The sequence below is a fragment of the Mesoplodon mirus genome (genome assembly GCF_964341445.2).
Source record: "Mesoplodon mirus genome assembly, chromosome: 5".
In the NCBI taxonomy this organism is placed as follows: Eukaryota; Metazoa; Chordata; class Mammalia; order Artiodactyla; family Ziphiidae; genus Mesoplodon; species Mesoplodon mirus.
In genome coordinates this window covers 15,413,768-15,426,792 of record NC_138980.1, presented here as the reverse complement: position 1 = coordinate 15,426,792, position 13,025 = coordinate 15,413,768, and the positions used below count along the sequence as shown (strand labels likewise).

Genomic DNA, 13,025 nt, shown 5'->3' with positions numbered 1-13,025 from the left:
TCTCTTTGCATATCTTTTAGTTTCTTTTCATGATGTGTTGTTTTCTTTGCTCTTTTATTTTTGAAATTTCTATTTAAACTTAGGTGTATATTTTTGTTCTATTGATTACCCTTTACTTACAACTTTTAAAATGCTTGTAATTCTTGGGATTTTATTTAATATTTTATTAACAAGTTTATCCTTTTAATGGAATTCTTTAACTGCCACCTGTTCACTATACAACAGTCAGGACTTGTTCTTTCCTCTTCTGATCCCTTCTTCTTTTAAGCTGCATTATTTCTACTTTTCAGAATGTATCACATATTCTTCAACTCTCATCATCTCCATCTTTGTTTTATTCTTATATCCATACTGTAATTATTTTAAAATGTTTACCATTAATCTTTTTGCTAAAGTGTTCTGAGTCATCTCTTGGTTGCTCAAGGATACGGAATTCCCTGACCTGTTACCTGTTTGAAACTATTTTCTTGTTGTCTTTGGTTAGAAAATCTTTACCTTACACTTTCTTTTCTACAGTTTTTGGAAAATGCTGTTCCACTGATATGTTGCTTGGTACATTGTTTTTAAGATATTTGATGCCAGTCTAATTCATGCTCTTTCTCTTGTAAGTTTTCTTTTAATTAAAAAAATTTTTGGACTGGAGACTGAGAAATCTTTTCTTTATCTTAAAGTCTAATAATTTTACTAGGGTATCTCTAGGAGTTTAATCCTGTGGGCCAATTTTCCCTAGTATCTGGAGACCCTGTTATCATGCAGTTCAGATTTCCTTTTATTTCTGGGAAGTTTTCTTGAATTATAGTGTTACTGAAACAAACTTGGGTCCACCCACCTGCACGCAGTAAAGCCAGTCTGTTGACACCAGGTTATGGTGAAAGAAAGTGCAGCGTTTATTGCAGGGCACGAAGCAAGGAGCCCAGGACAGCTAGTAGTCAAAACACCTGAACTCCCCAGTGGGTTTCAGGAAAACCCTTTTAAAGACAAGGTGAGGGAGAGGAGTCCCAGGGTATGTGGTCAGCTCATGCATAGTTCTTTGGTTGATGGTGAGGTAACAGGGCCGTGTCATAGGGGTGAACATTATCAGTTCTTAGCCTCTAGTAGGCCTGTGGGGGCTGTGTGCTCATGGTCAGCAAGTAGGTAACGTTTTCCATTTGGTGGGCGTTTTAACATCTGTAAGACAGCTCAGGAAATGATACTAGTATCTAGGTACTTCAGACAGAGGCTAAAGCAGGGGATATTGGGGAGGGGTCTGTCCCTGAAAGGCTTCCTCTTTTTCTTCCATTTCAGCTACTTCTCTGTCCTGTTTTGTTTCTTTCTTTATCTCACTTTCATTCTCTTAGATTATTTTCCTGCTTTTCTTTAATGCCTATTATTATATTTTTCATTTGAATTTATCATTTTGGGAGCATTGTAATTTACTTTCATTTCTATTATAATCTTGTTTTTATTTCTTTACTGAGTTAAATCTTGTTTCATTTCTTTCTGCTTTTGGTATGTTTTCCTTCTTGAGTTTTGACTTTCTGATTCAAGGCATTTAAAAAATAACATCAAATATTTGTTTAAGCATATTGAGTTCAGTTTGGAGTACTCTTTTCAGGCACATTCTATAAGCGCAGTATGCCATAATGCACTAAGGCATACGTAGTATATAATAAATTTACTTTTCTTATGTATAACTAGAATGATAGTATCTATGTACTATCCTTAGGAAAATTAAGTGAACAATTACCAAAATCACTCTCAGTAGGGCTTAATTATCTTGTAGAACCCCAGTTAGGAAAGACTGATTTGAAGTTTTCATTTTCTTCCACCCCTCCCTGTCTTTTCTTCTTTTATGTGTGGGGATTTCATTAGCTGAATTTTCTTGTGTGTGTAGATGAAGATTTGCTTACGTCACTGCATTTTGGGGGGCAGGACTGGCAGTTTGAGGTTAATTTTATGCGTCCTAGTTTAAGAACATCTTCTGTCAGTGTAACAAAACATAGTTTCAGGGCTTCCCTGGTGGCGCAGTGGTTGGGGGTCCGCCTGCCGATGCAGGGGACACGGGTTCGTGCCCGGGTCCGAGAGGATCCCACGTGCCACGGAGCGGCTGGGCCTGTGGGCCATGGCCGCTGACCTGCGCTCCGCAGCAGGAGAGGCAACAACGGTGAGAGGTCCACGTACCGCAAAAAAAAAAAAAAAAACATAGTTTCTTTCTTCCTTTTTTGTTTTTTGACTGCGCCACACAGCACGTGGGATCTTATTTCCCAGACGAGGGATCGAACCCGCGTCCCCTTCAGTGGAAGCACGGAGTCTTAACCACTGGACTGCCAGGGAAGTCCCCCCCCAAAAAAACATAGTTTCTTTACTGGATGTCTTGTTTTGGGGTGGGGAGCAGGAGATTGAGGAGGAAAGGCTTTGCATCCTTTGAATGTTTCAAAAAATTCTTTAATCTTGCAGGATCTTAAAATCTCTCCCCTGCCATTTCTTCTTCCCTTAATTGTATGGTTTCCAAAAGACAACTGGCTTTTCCTTTCCTTTTTTTTTTTTAATTAATAAACTTAATTTTTTAGAGCAGTTTTATCCTGAAACTGAGTGGAAAGTATAGATAGTTCCCAGTTCCCATATATCTCTCTTTTTTTTTCCTTTAGAATTATTTTATTAAATCATAAATGTACAACAGCTTTTACACACGGACTTAAATTTTTTTAAAGTGTAAATGTTATGTCTTATTACACCATGATCCTGGCTAGTAGCTTTTCAAAACATTGAGAAAAATCTTTAAAAAGGTTTCATACGTCACCTGAAACTTACAGATTTAACATTATCAAAGAAGGAATGCTTCTACACTCTTACAAAGACCACTAGAAAGAAACAACAATTAAAAAGCTAAGAAACTGTCTCAAAGGCTTTTTTTTTTTTAACAGTCCTTCCTCTACAGTAAGGTAATGTTATTAAATAATCCAGTCCATTCACAAAATGGTTCTCTGCATCTGCTCTGGTGTCTTCTGCCATATCACTGCATATTTATGCATGACTGAGATAAGAGTTTCCTTAACATTGTTACTTCGGTAACCTGAAGCTGCTCTGTTACCTCTGGGCTCTCATCCTCTCTGATTTATACAGTGAAGCCCATGGTAAATAGGAAGAAGCTCAATATTGGCTTCTCCCTCCATAACCCCCACTTCCTCCACTGCCTCCTGGACCATAGTTTCCTCCACCATATGGTCCCCCATGTTCCTGCTACCACCAAAGTCTCAACTCTTCTTAGTTAGAAGGTTGCTGGTTATAATTTCCACTTCCATAATTTCCTCCTCTGTAGTTGTCATAACCACCTCCATAGCCCCCACCCTGGTTGCCATATCCAGGTCCTCCACCACCATATCCTCCTCTTCCTCCCCCATAATCAGGGCTACCTTCAAAATTGCCACCTCCAGGCCCTCCTCAATACCCATTATAGCCATCCCCAAATCCATGACCGCTTCCATACCCATCAGATCCTCTTCTGAAGTTACTTCCTGGTCCTGGTCCAAAATTTCCACCACCACCACCACGAGAATCTCCAAAACCAAAGTGGCCTACTCTTCCACTTCTAGAACTTTGGACTTCCTGCATTTCTTGTCTAGACAAAGCCTTTCTTACTTCTGCATTATGACCATTGATAGTATGGTATTTCTGCAACACAGTCTTATCCACAGGATCACGGTCATCAAGAGTAACAAACCCAAAGCCTCTTTTCTTTCCAGACTGCCTATCGGTAATTATCTCAGTGGTCTCAATTTTTCCATATTCCTCAAAGTAATCTCTAAGTTGATGTTCCTCAGTATCTTCTTTAATTCCACCTACAGATAGCTTCTTCACAGTGACATGAGCCCCTGGCTTTCCAGAGTCCTCTCTTGCAACAGCACGTTTTGGCTCAACTACTCTCCCATCAGTTGAATGAGGTCTTGCAGCCATGGTGGCATCAACCTCAGCCATGGATGAAAAAGTTACAAAACCAAATCCTCTTGATCTTTTGCTTGCAGGATCGCTCATTACCACACAGTCTGTAAGTTTTCCCCATTGCTCGTAGTAGTTCCTCAGACTTTCTTCTGTAGTTTCAAAGCTCAAGCCACAATAAAGAGTTCACGGAATTGTTCCTTTTCTCTCTCCATCGCGGACTCAGTTGCTTCAGCCCGATTGGCCGCAGCCGAGCGAGATGAGAGAGATCTCTGCGGGCGAACATGAACCGGACTCGTCCTGGCGCTGTAGTGAGAACTGCCGCAGCTCGGGAAACAGCACCGCTAGGAGCACCTCCACTCGTGGCCCGGCGCTGCTGCCGCTGCCGCTTGAGCCGCTGCCGCCACTTTTCTAGAACCTTCCCCCTGACTGACGCATCTTCCCTACCTCAGGCTGTTGCGTACCCATGTATCTCTTGTCCTTACACAGGCGCAACCTCCCCCACTATTGACATCCTGCACCCGAGTGGTATATTTGTTACAATCCATGGACCTACATCATCATCGGTTTTGACACATGTATAACGTGAATCTGCCATTATAGTGTCATACAGAATAGTTGCACTGCCCTAAAAATCCTCTGTGCCCTGCCTATTCTTCCCTCTCTCCTCCTGACCCCTGGCAACCACTATTATTTTTACTGTCTCCATAGTTTTACCTTTTCCAGAATGTCGTATAACGGGAATCATATAGTATGTAGCCATTTCACATTGGCTTTTTTCACTTAGTAATACTTATCTGAGTTTCCTTCATGTCTTTTTATGGCTTGAAAGCTCCTTTCTGTTTAGTGCCAAATAATATTTCATTGTCTGGCTATATCACAGTTTATCCATTCACCTACAGAAGGACATCCTGGTTGCTTCCAAATTTTGGCTATTATCAATAAAGCCGCTATAAACATCACTGAGCAGGTTTTTGTGTGGACATAAGTTTTCAATTTATTTGGGTAAATACCGAAAAGCGTGATTGCTGGATCGGATAAGAGTATGTTTAGTTTTGTAAGAAACTGCTGAATTTCCAAAGTAGCTGTACCATTTTGCATTCCCGTTAGTAGTGAATGAGAATTCCTGTGGCTCCATATCCTCACCAGCATTTGCTGTTGTCCATGTTTTGTATTTTGGCCATTCTGATAGGTGTGTGGTGGTATCTCATTGTTTTAATTTGATATATGATGACCTATGATGTGAACATCTTTTCATATGCTTACTGCCATTTGTATATATTCTTTGGTGAGGTGTCTGTTCATGTCTTGGCCCATTTTAAAATTTGCATTGTTCATCTTATTAAGTTTTAAGGGTTTTTTTTTTTTGTATTATTTTGGCTAACAGTCCTTTAGATGATTTGTCTTTTGAAAATATTTTCTTCAAGTCTGCGGCTTCTCTCTCTCTTTTTTTTTTCATTCTCTTTTGATATTGTCTTTCACGGAGCAGAAGTTTTTAATTTTAATGAAGTCCAGCTTATCAATTATTTCTTTCATGGACGTGCCTTTGGTGTTGTATCTAAAAAGTCATCACTATACCCAAGGCCACCTAAATTTTCTCCTATGTTATTCCAGTACCATTTGTTGACAAGATTATCTTTGCTCCATTGTATTGCCTTTGCTTCTCTGTCAAAGATCAGCTGATTATATGGGGTCTGTTTCTGGGCTCTCTCTTCTGTTTTCTTGATCTGTTTGTCTGTTCTTTCAGCAGTACCACACACTATCTTGATTAGTGTTACTTTATAGTAATTCCTGAAGTTAGGAAGTGTCAGTTCTTTGACTTTCTTCTGTTCCTTTAACATTGTGTTCTCTATTCTAGATCTTTTATCTCTTCATATAAACTTGAGAATTAGCTTGTTTGAGAGTCATAAAATAACTTGCTGGAATTTTGATTGGGATTGCATTGAATATTTAGATCAAGGTGGGAAGAACTGACATCTTGACAATAATGAGTCTTACCATCTATGAACATGGAATATCTCCTTTATTTCGTTCTTTAATATCTTTCGTTAGAGTTTTATAGTTTTCCTCGTATAGATCTTACACATATTTTGTTAACTTTATACCTAAATACTTCATTTTGGTGGGGTCCTAATGTAAATGGTAATGTATTCTTAATTTTAAATTCCACTTGTTCATTGCTGGTATATATGAAATGTGATTGACTTTATATTAACCTTGCATCCTGCAACCTTGCTACAATTGATTACTAGTTCCAGGAGTTTGGGGGTCATTTTTTTGTTTGTTTTTTCTACATAGATGATGATGGCATCTGTGAACAAAGATAGTTTTCTTCCTTCCCGATATGTATTCTTTTTATTTCCTTGTTGTGTCATATTGCATTAGCTAGGACTCCCACTACAATGCTGAAAAACAGTGATGAGAGGGGACATCCTTGCATTGTTCCTTAGCATGAAAACTTCAAGTTTTTTACCATTAGGTATGATGTCAACTATGGGTTTTTTGTAGATGTTCTTTATCAAGTTGAAGTGCTCCCTCCATTTGCCTTTCCTTTTACACTCTTTTTCCTTAAAGAGTGGTGCCTGGAAGACTGTTTCTTTGCATCTCGAATCCTCTTTTGAGTCCCAAATTTGTAATCAACTCTGACCTATCAAAACTCTTTCTCAGTATTTTCACACTTAATGGGATTTTATGTCAGTCTTCAGTCTGCTGCTTGTTTTCCTCTTTTTTTTCTTTTGCACAGTTATCCTGGACTACCCTTGCTCTTCATGAAGGCTTATGGTAGGAACATATGGGCATCCTAGGACCTAAGTATTTCTTTTTCTACTTATTTTCTATTCCTTCTACTTATGCTGAGGGCTTGAGTTTTGTGTAGCTTCGTTTGTTCTTTTCATTTTTTTTATCCTGTGACTTTGCCAGCATTGCATATTGTTCTACTTGTTTTGTTTTGTACACTCTTTGGATTTTATGTCTAGAGAGTCATGCCATCTGGATGCTTTCTGATATTTATGCTTTTTATTTCTTTTTCTTGACTTATTGCACTGGCTATAACTAGTGAAATTTGTATTGAACAGAAGTGTGACAATGGATATTCTACTTTTGTTTTTGAGTACAGTGGAAAGTGTTTCATTTTTTACCATTAAGTATGATATTAGCTATAGGTTTTAAAAATATATGTCCTTTATCACATTGAGGAAGTTACATGAGAGTTTTTAATCATGAGTGCATTTTGAATTTTGTTATATGCCCTAAATGCATCTATTGAAATCATCATATAACTTTTCTTATTCTCTTAATATGGTGTATTACATTGATTTTCTTGAATGTTCAGCTAATCTTTAATTCTGGGAAAGCCCCAACTGATCATGATGTATTATCATTTTTATATAATTTTATATTTGATTTGCTAATATTCGGTTGAGGGTATTTTAATCTTTTTACCTGAAGGTAATTGGTCAATACTTCCTTTTTTGATAATGTCTTTTCTCAGGTTTTAGCATTATGATTAGCCTAATAAAATGAATTAATCTTGGGCTTCCCTGGTGGCGCAGTGGTTGAGAGTCCGCCTGCCGATGCAGGGGACAGGGGTTCGTGCCCCGGTCCGGGAAGATCCCACATGCCGCGGAGCAGCTGGGCCCGTGAGCCATGGCCGCTGAGCCTGTGCTCCACAATGGGAGAGGCCACAACAGTGAGAGGCCTGCTTACCACAAAAAAAAAAAAAAGAATTAATCTCTCTATATCTAAAAAGAGTTTGGGAAAGATTACTACTGTTATTTCTTCCTTAAATGTTTGATAGTATTTATCAATAAAGCCATTTAGGGCTTGAGTTTGCTTTGTGGGAAAGTTTTTGTTTTTGTGTGGCACTTAAATTTTTTAAAAAGTTAACTTTTTTGATGTGTAGTTTATATATAATAAAATTCACCAATTTAAATTTCTAGTTCAGATGAATGTAGTATAATATCTACAACAATCATGTACTGGTCCTTCTTCTGTGTGTGTGTGATATTGATAGATTTTTTTTGAATTTTATTTATTTTCTTATACAGGTTCTTATTAGTCATCCATTTTATACACATCAGTGTATACATGTCAATCCCAATCTCCCAATTCATCACACCACCCCCACCCCCCACCGCTTTCCCCCCTTGGTGTCCATACGTTTGTTCTCTACATCTGTGTCTCAGTTTCTGCTGCAAATCAGTTCATCTCTACCATTTTTCTAGATTCCACATATCTGCATTAATATACGATATTTGTTTTTCTCTTTCTGACTTACTTCACTCTGTATGACAGTCTCTAGATCCATCCACCTCTCTACAAATGACCCCATTTCGTTCCATTTTATGGCTGAGTAATATTCCATTGTATATATGTACCACACCTTTTTTATCCATTCGACTGTCGATGGGCATTTAGGTTGCTTCCATGACGTGGCTATTGTAAATAGTGCTGCAATGAACATTGGGGTGCATGTGTCTTTTTGAATTATGGTTTTCCCTGGGTATATGCCCAGTAGTGGGATTGGTGGGTCATATGGTAATTCTATGTTTAGTTTTTTTAAGGAACCTCCATACTGTTCTCCATAGTGACTGTATCAATTTACATTCCCACCAACAATGCAAGAGGGTTCCCTTTTCTCCACACCCTCTCCAGCATTTGTTGTTTGTAGATTTTCTGATGATGCCCATTCTAACTGGTGTGAGGTGATACCTCACTGTAGTTTTGATTTGCATTTCTCTAATAATTAGTGGTGTTGAGCAGCTTTTCATGTGCTTCTTGGCCATCTGTATATCTTCTTTGGAGAAATGTCTATTTAGGTCTTCTGCCCATTTTTGGATTGGGTTGTTTGTTTTTTTCATATTGAGCTGCATGAGCTGTTTATATATTTTGGAGAGTAATCCTTTGTCCATTGATTCATTTGCAAATATTTTCTCCCATTCTGAGGGTTGTCTTTTGGTCTTGTTTATGGTTTCCTTAGCTGTGCAAAAGCTTTGAAATTTCCTTAGGTCCCATTTGTTAATTTTTGTTTTTATTTCCATTACTCTAGGAGGTGGATCAAAAAAGATCTTGCTGTGATTTATGTCGAAGAGTGTTCTTCCTATGTTTTCCTCTAAGAGTTTGATAGTATCTTGTCTTACATTTAGGTCTCTAATCCATTTTGAGTTTATTTTTGTGCATGGTGTTAGGGAGTGTTCTAATTCCATCCTTTAACATGTAGCTGTCCAGTTTTCCCAGCACCACTTATCGAAGAGACTGTCTTTTCTCCATTGTATATCTTTGCCTCCTTTGTCATAGATTAGTTGACCATAGGTGTGTGGATTTATCTCTGGGCTTTCTATCCTGTTCCATTGATCTATGTTTCTGTTTTTGTGACAGTACCATATTGTCTTGATAACTGTAGCTTCATAGTATAGTCTGAAGTCAGGGAGTCTGATTCCTCCAGCTCCGTTTTTTTCCCTCAAGACCACTTTGGCTATTCGGGGTCTTTTGTATCTCCATACAAATTTTAAGATTTTTTATTCTAGTTCTGTAAAAAATGCCATTGGTAATTTGATAGAGATTGCATTGAATCTGTAGATTGCTTTGGGTAGTACAGTCATTTCCACAATATTGATTCTTCCAATCCAAGAACTTGGTATATCTCTCCATCTGTTTGTATCATCTTTAATTTCTTTCATCAGTGTCTTATAGTTTTCTGCATACAGGTCTTTTGTCTTCCTAGGTAGATTTATTCCTAGCTATTTTATTCTTTTTGTTGCTGTGGTAAGTGGGAGTGTTTCCTTAATTTCTCTTTCAGATTTTTCATCATTAGTGTATAGGAATGCAAGAGATTTCTGTGCATAATTTTGTATTCTGCAACTTTACCAAATTCATTGATGAGCTCTAGTGGTGGCATCTTCAGGATTCTCTGTGTATAGTATCATGTCATCCGCAAACAGTGACAGTTTTACTTCTTCTTTTCCAATTTGTAGTCCATTTATTTCCTTTTCTTCTCTGATTGCCGTGGCTAGGACTTCCAAAACTATGTTGAATAATAGTGGTGAGAGTGGACATCCTTGTTTTGTTCCTGATCTTAGAGGAAATGGTTTCAGTTTTTCACCATTGAGAATGATGTTTGCTGTGGGTTTGTTGTATATGGCCTTTATTGTGTTGAGGTAGGTTCCCTCTATGCCCACTTTCTGGAGAGTTTTTATCATAAATGGGTGTTGAATTTTGTCAAAAGCTTTTTCTCCACCTATTGAGATGATCATATGGTTTTTCTTCTTCGATTTGTTAATATAGTGTATCACATTGATTGATTTGTGTATATTGAAGAATCCTTGCATTCCTGGGATAAATCTCACTTCATCATGCTGTATGATCCCTTTAATGTGTTGTTGGATTCTGTTTGCTAGTATTTTGTGAAGGATTTTTGCATCAATATTCATCAGTGATATTGGTCTGTAATCTTTTTTTTGTAGTATCTTTGGTTTTGGTAGCAGGGTGATGGTGGCCTCATAGAATGAGTTTGGGAGTGTTCCTTCCTCTGCATTTTTTTGGAAGAGTTTGAGAAGGATGGGTGTTAGCTCTTCTCTAAATGTTTGATAGAATTCACCTGTGAAGCCATCTGGTCCTGGACTTTTGTTTGTTGGAAGATTTTTAATCACAGTTTCAATTTCATTATTTATGATTGGTCTGTTCATACTTTCTATTTCTTCCTGGTTCAGTCTTGGAAGGTTATACCTTTCTAAGAATTTGTCCATTTCTTCCAGGTTGTCCATTTTATTGGCATAGAGTTGCTTGTAGTAGTCTCTTAGGATGCTGTGTATTTCTGTGGTGTCTGTTGTAACTTCTCCTTTTTCATTTCTAATTTTATTGATTTAAGTCCTCTCCCTCTTTTTCTTGTGAGTCTGGCTAATAGTTTATCAATTTTGTTTATCTTCTCAAAGAACCAGCTTTTAGTTTTATTGATCTTTGCCATTGTTTTCTTTGTTTCTATTTCATTTATTTCTGCTCTGATCTTTATGATTTATTTCCTTCTGCTAACTTTGTGTTTTGTTTGTTCTTCTTTCTCTCGTTCCTTTAGGTGTAAGGTTAGATTGTTTATTTGAGATTTTTCTTGTTTCTTGAGGTAGGCTTGTATAGCTATAAAATTCCCTCTTAGAACTGCTTTTGCCGCATCCCATAGGTTTTGGATCATCGTGTTTTCATTGTCATTTGTCTCTAGGTATTTTTTGATTTCCTCTTTGATTTCTTCAGTGATCTCTTGGTTATTTAGTAACGTATTGTTTAGCCTCCATGTGTTTGTGTTTTTTACATTTTTTTCTCTGTAATTCATTTCTAATCTCATAACATTGTGGTCAGAAAAGATGCTTGATATGATTTCAGTTTTCTTAAATTTACTGAGGCTTGATTTGTGACCCAAGATGTGATCTATCCTGGAGAATGTTCCATGAGCACTTGAGAAGAAAATGTAATCTGCTGTTTTTGGATCGAATGTCCTATAAATATCAATTAAATCTATCTGGTCTATTGTGTCATTTAAAGCTTGTGTTTCCTTATTTATTTTCATTTTGGATGATCTGTCCATTGATGTTAGTGAGGTGTTAAAGTCCCCCACTATTACTGTGTTACTCTTGATTTCCTCTTTTACAGCTGTTAGTAGTTGCCTTATGTATTGAGGTGCTCCTATGTTGGGTGCATATATATTTATAATTGTTATATCTTCTTCTTGGACTGATCCCTTGATCATTATGTAGTGTCCTTCTTTGTCTCTTGTAACATTCTTTATTTTAAAGTCTATTTTATCTGATATGAGTATTGCTACTCCAGCTTTCTTTTGATTTCCATTTGCATGGAATATCTTTTTCCATCCCCTCACTTTCAGTCTGTATGTGTCCCTAGGTCTGAAGTGGGTCTCTTGTAGACAGCATATATATGGGTCTTGTTTTTGTATCCATTCAGCAAGCCTGTGTCTTTTGGTTGGAGCATTTAATCCATTTACATTTAAGGTAATTATTGATATGTATGTTCCTATTCCCATTTTCTTAATTGTTTTGGGTTTGTTTTTGTAGGTCCTTTTCTTCTCTTGTGTTTCCCACTTAGAGAAGTTCCTTTAGCATTTGTTGTAGAGCTGGTTGGGTGGTGCTGAATTCTCTTAGCTTTTGCCTGTCTGTAAAGCTTTTGATTTCTCCATCGAATCTGAATGAGATCCTTGCCAGGTGGAGTAATCTTGGTTGTAGGTTCTTCCCTTTCATCACTTTAAATATATCATGCCACTCCCCTCTGGCTTGTAGAGTTTCTGCTGAGAAATCAGCTGTTAACCTTACGGGAGTTCCCTTGTATGTTTTTTGTCATTTATCCCTTGCTGCTTTCAGTAATTTTTCTTTGTCTTTAATTTTTGCCAGTTTGATTACTGTGTGTCTCAGCGTGTTTCTCCTTGGGTTTATTCTATATGGGACTCTGCACTTTCTGGACTTGGGTGGCTATTTCCTTTCCCATGTTAGGGAAGTTTTCAACTATAATCTCTTCAAATGTTTTCTCAGGTCCTTTCTCTGTCTCTTCTCCTTCTGGGACACCTATAATGCAAATGTTGTTGCGTTTAATGTTGTCCCAGAGGTCTCTTAGGCTGTCTTCACTTCTTTTCATTCTTTTTTCTTTATTCTGTTCCACAGCAGTGAATTCCACCATTCTGTCTTCCAGGTCACTTATCCGTTTTTCTGCCTCAGTTATTCTGCTATTGATTCCTTCCAGTGTATTTCTCATATCAGTTATTGTATTGTTCATCTTTGTTTGTGTGTTCTTTAATTCTTCTAGATCTTTGTTAAACATTTCTTGCATCTTCTCAATTTGCCTCCATTCTTTTTCTGAGGTCCTGGATCATCTTCACTATCATTATTCTGAATTCTTTTTCTGGAAGGTTGCCTATCTCCACTTCATTTAGTTTTTCTTCTAGGGTTTTATCTTGTTCCTTCATCTGGTACATATCCCTCTGCCTTTTCATCTGGACTGTCTTTTTGTGAATGTGGTTTTTCCTCCACAGGCTGCAGGATTATAGTTCTTCTTGCTTCTGCTGTCTGCCCTCTGGTGGGTGAGGCTGTCTAAGAGGCTTGTGCAAGTTTCCTGATAGA

The 13,025-nt window shown here is 37.6% G+C and overlaps 1 protein-coding gene and 1 pseudogene across 8 annotated transcripts in view; one reads left to right on the top strand and one right to left on the bottom strand.

The window, feature by feature from the left end:
• The window catches only part of FBXW11 (F-box and WD repeat domain containing 11), a 132,023-nt gene that overhangs the window by 55,612 nt on the left and 63,386 nt on the right, over positions 1-13,025 (top strand). The window lies entirely within an intron of this gene.
• LOC309805692 (heterogeneous nuclear ribonucleoproteins A2/B1-like) lies at positions 3,071-4,636 on the bottom strand (annotated as a pseudogene). The gene has a single exon. The product of its transcript is annotated as a heterogeneous nuclear ribonucleoproteins A2/B1-like (transcript).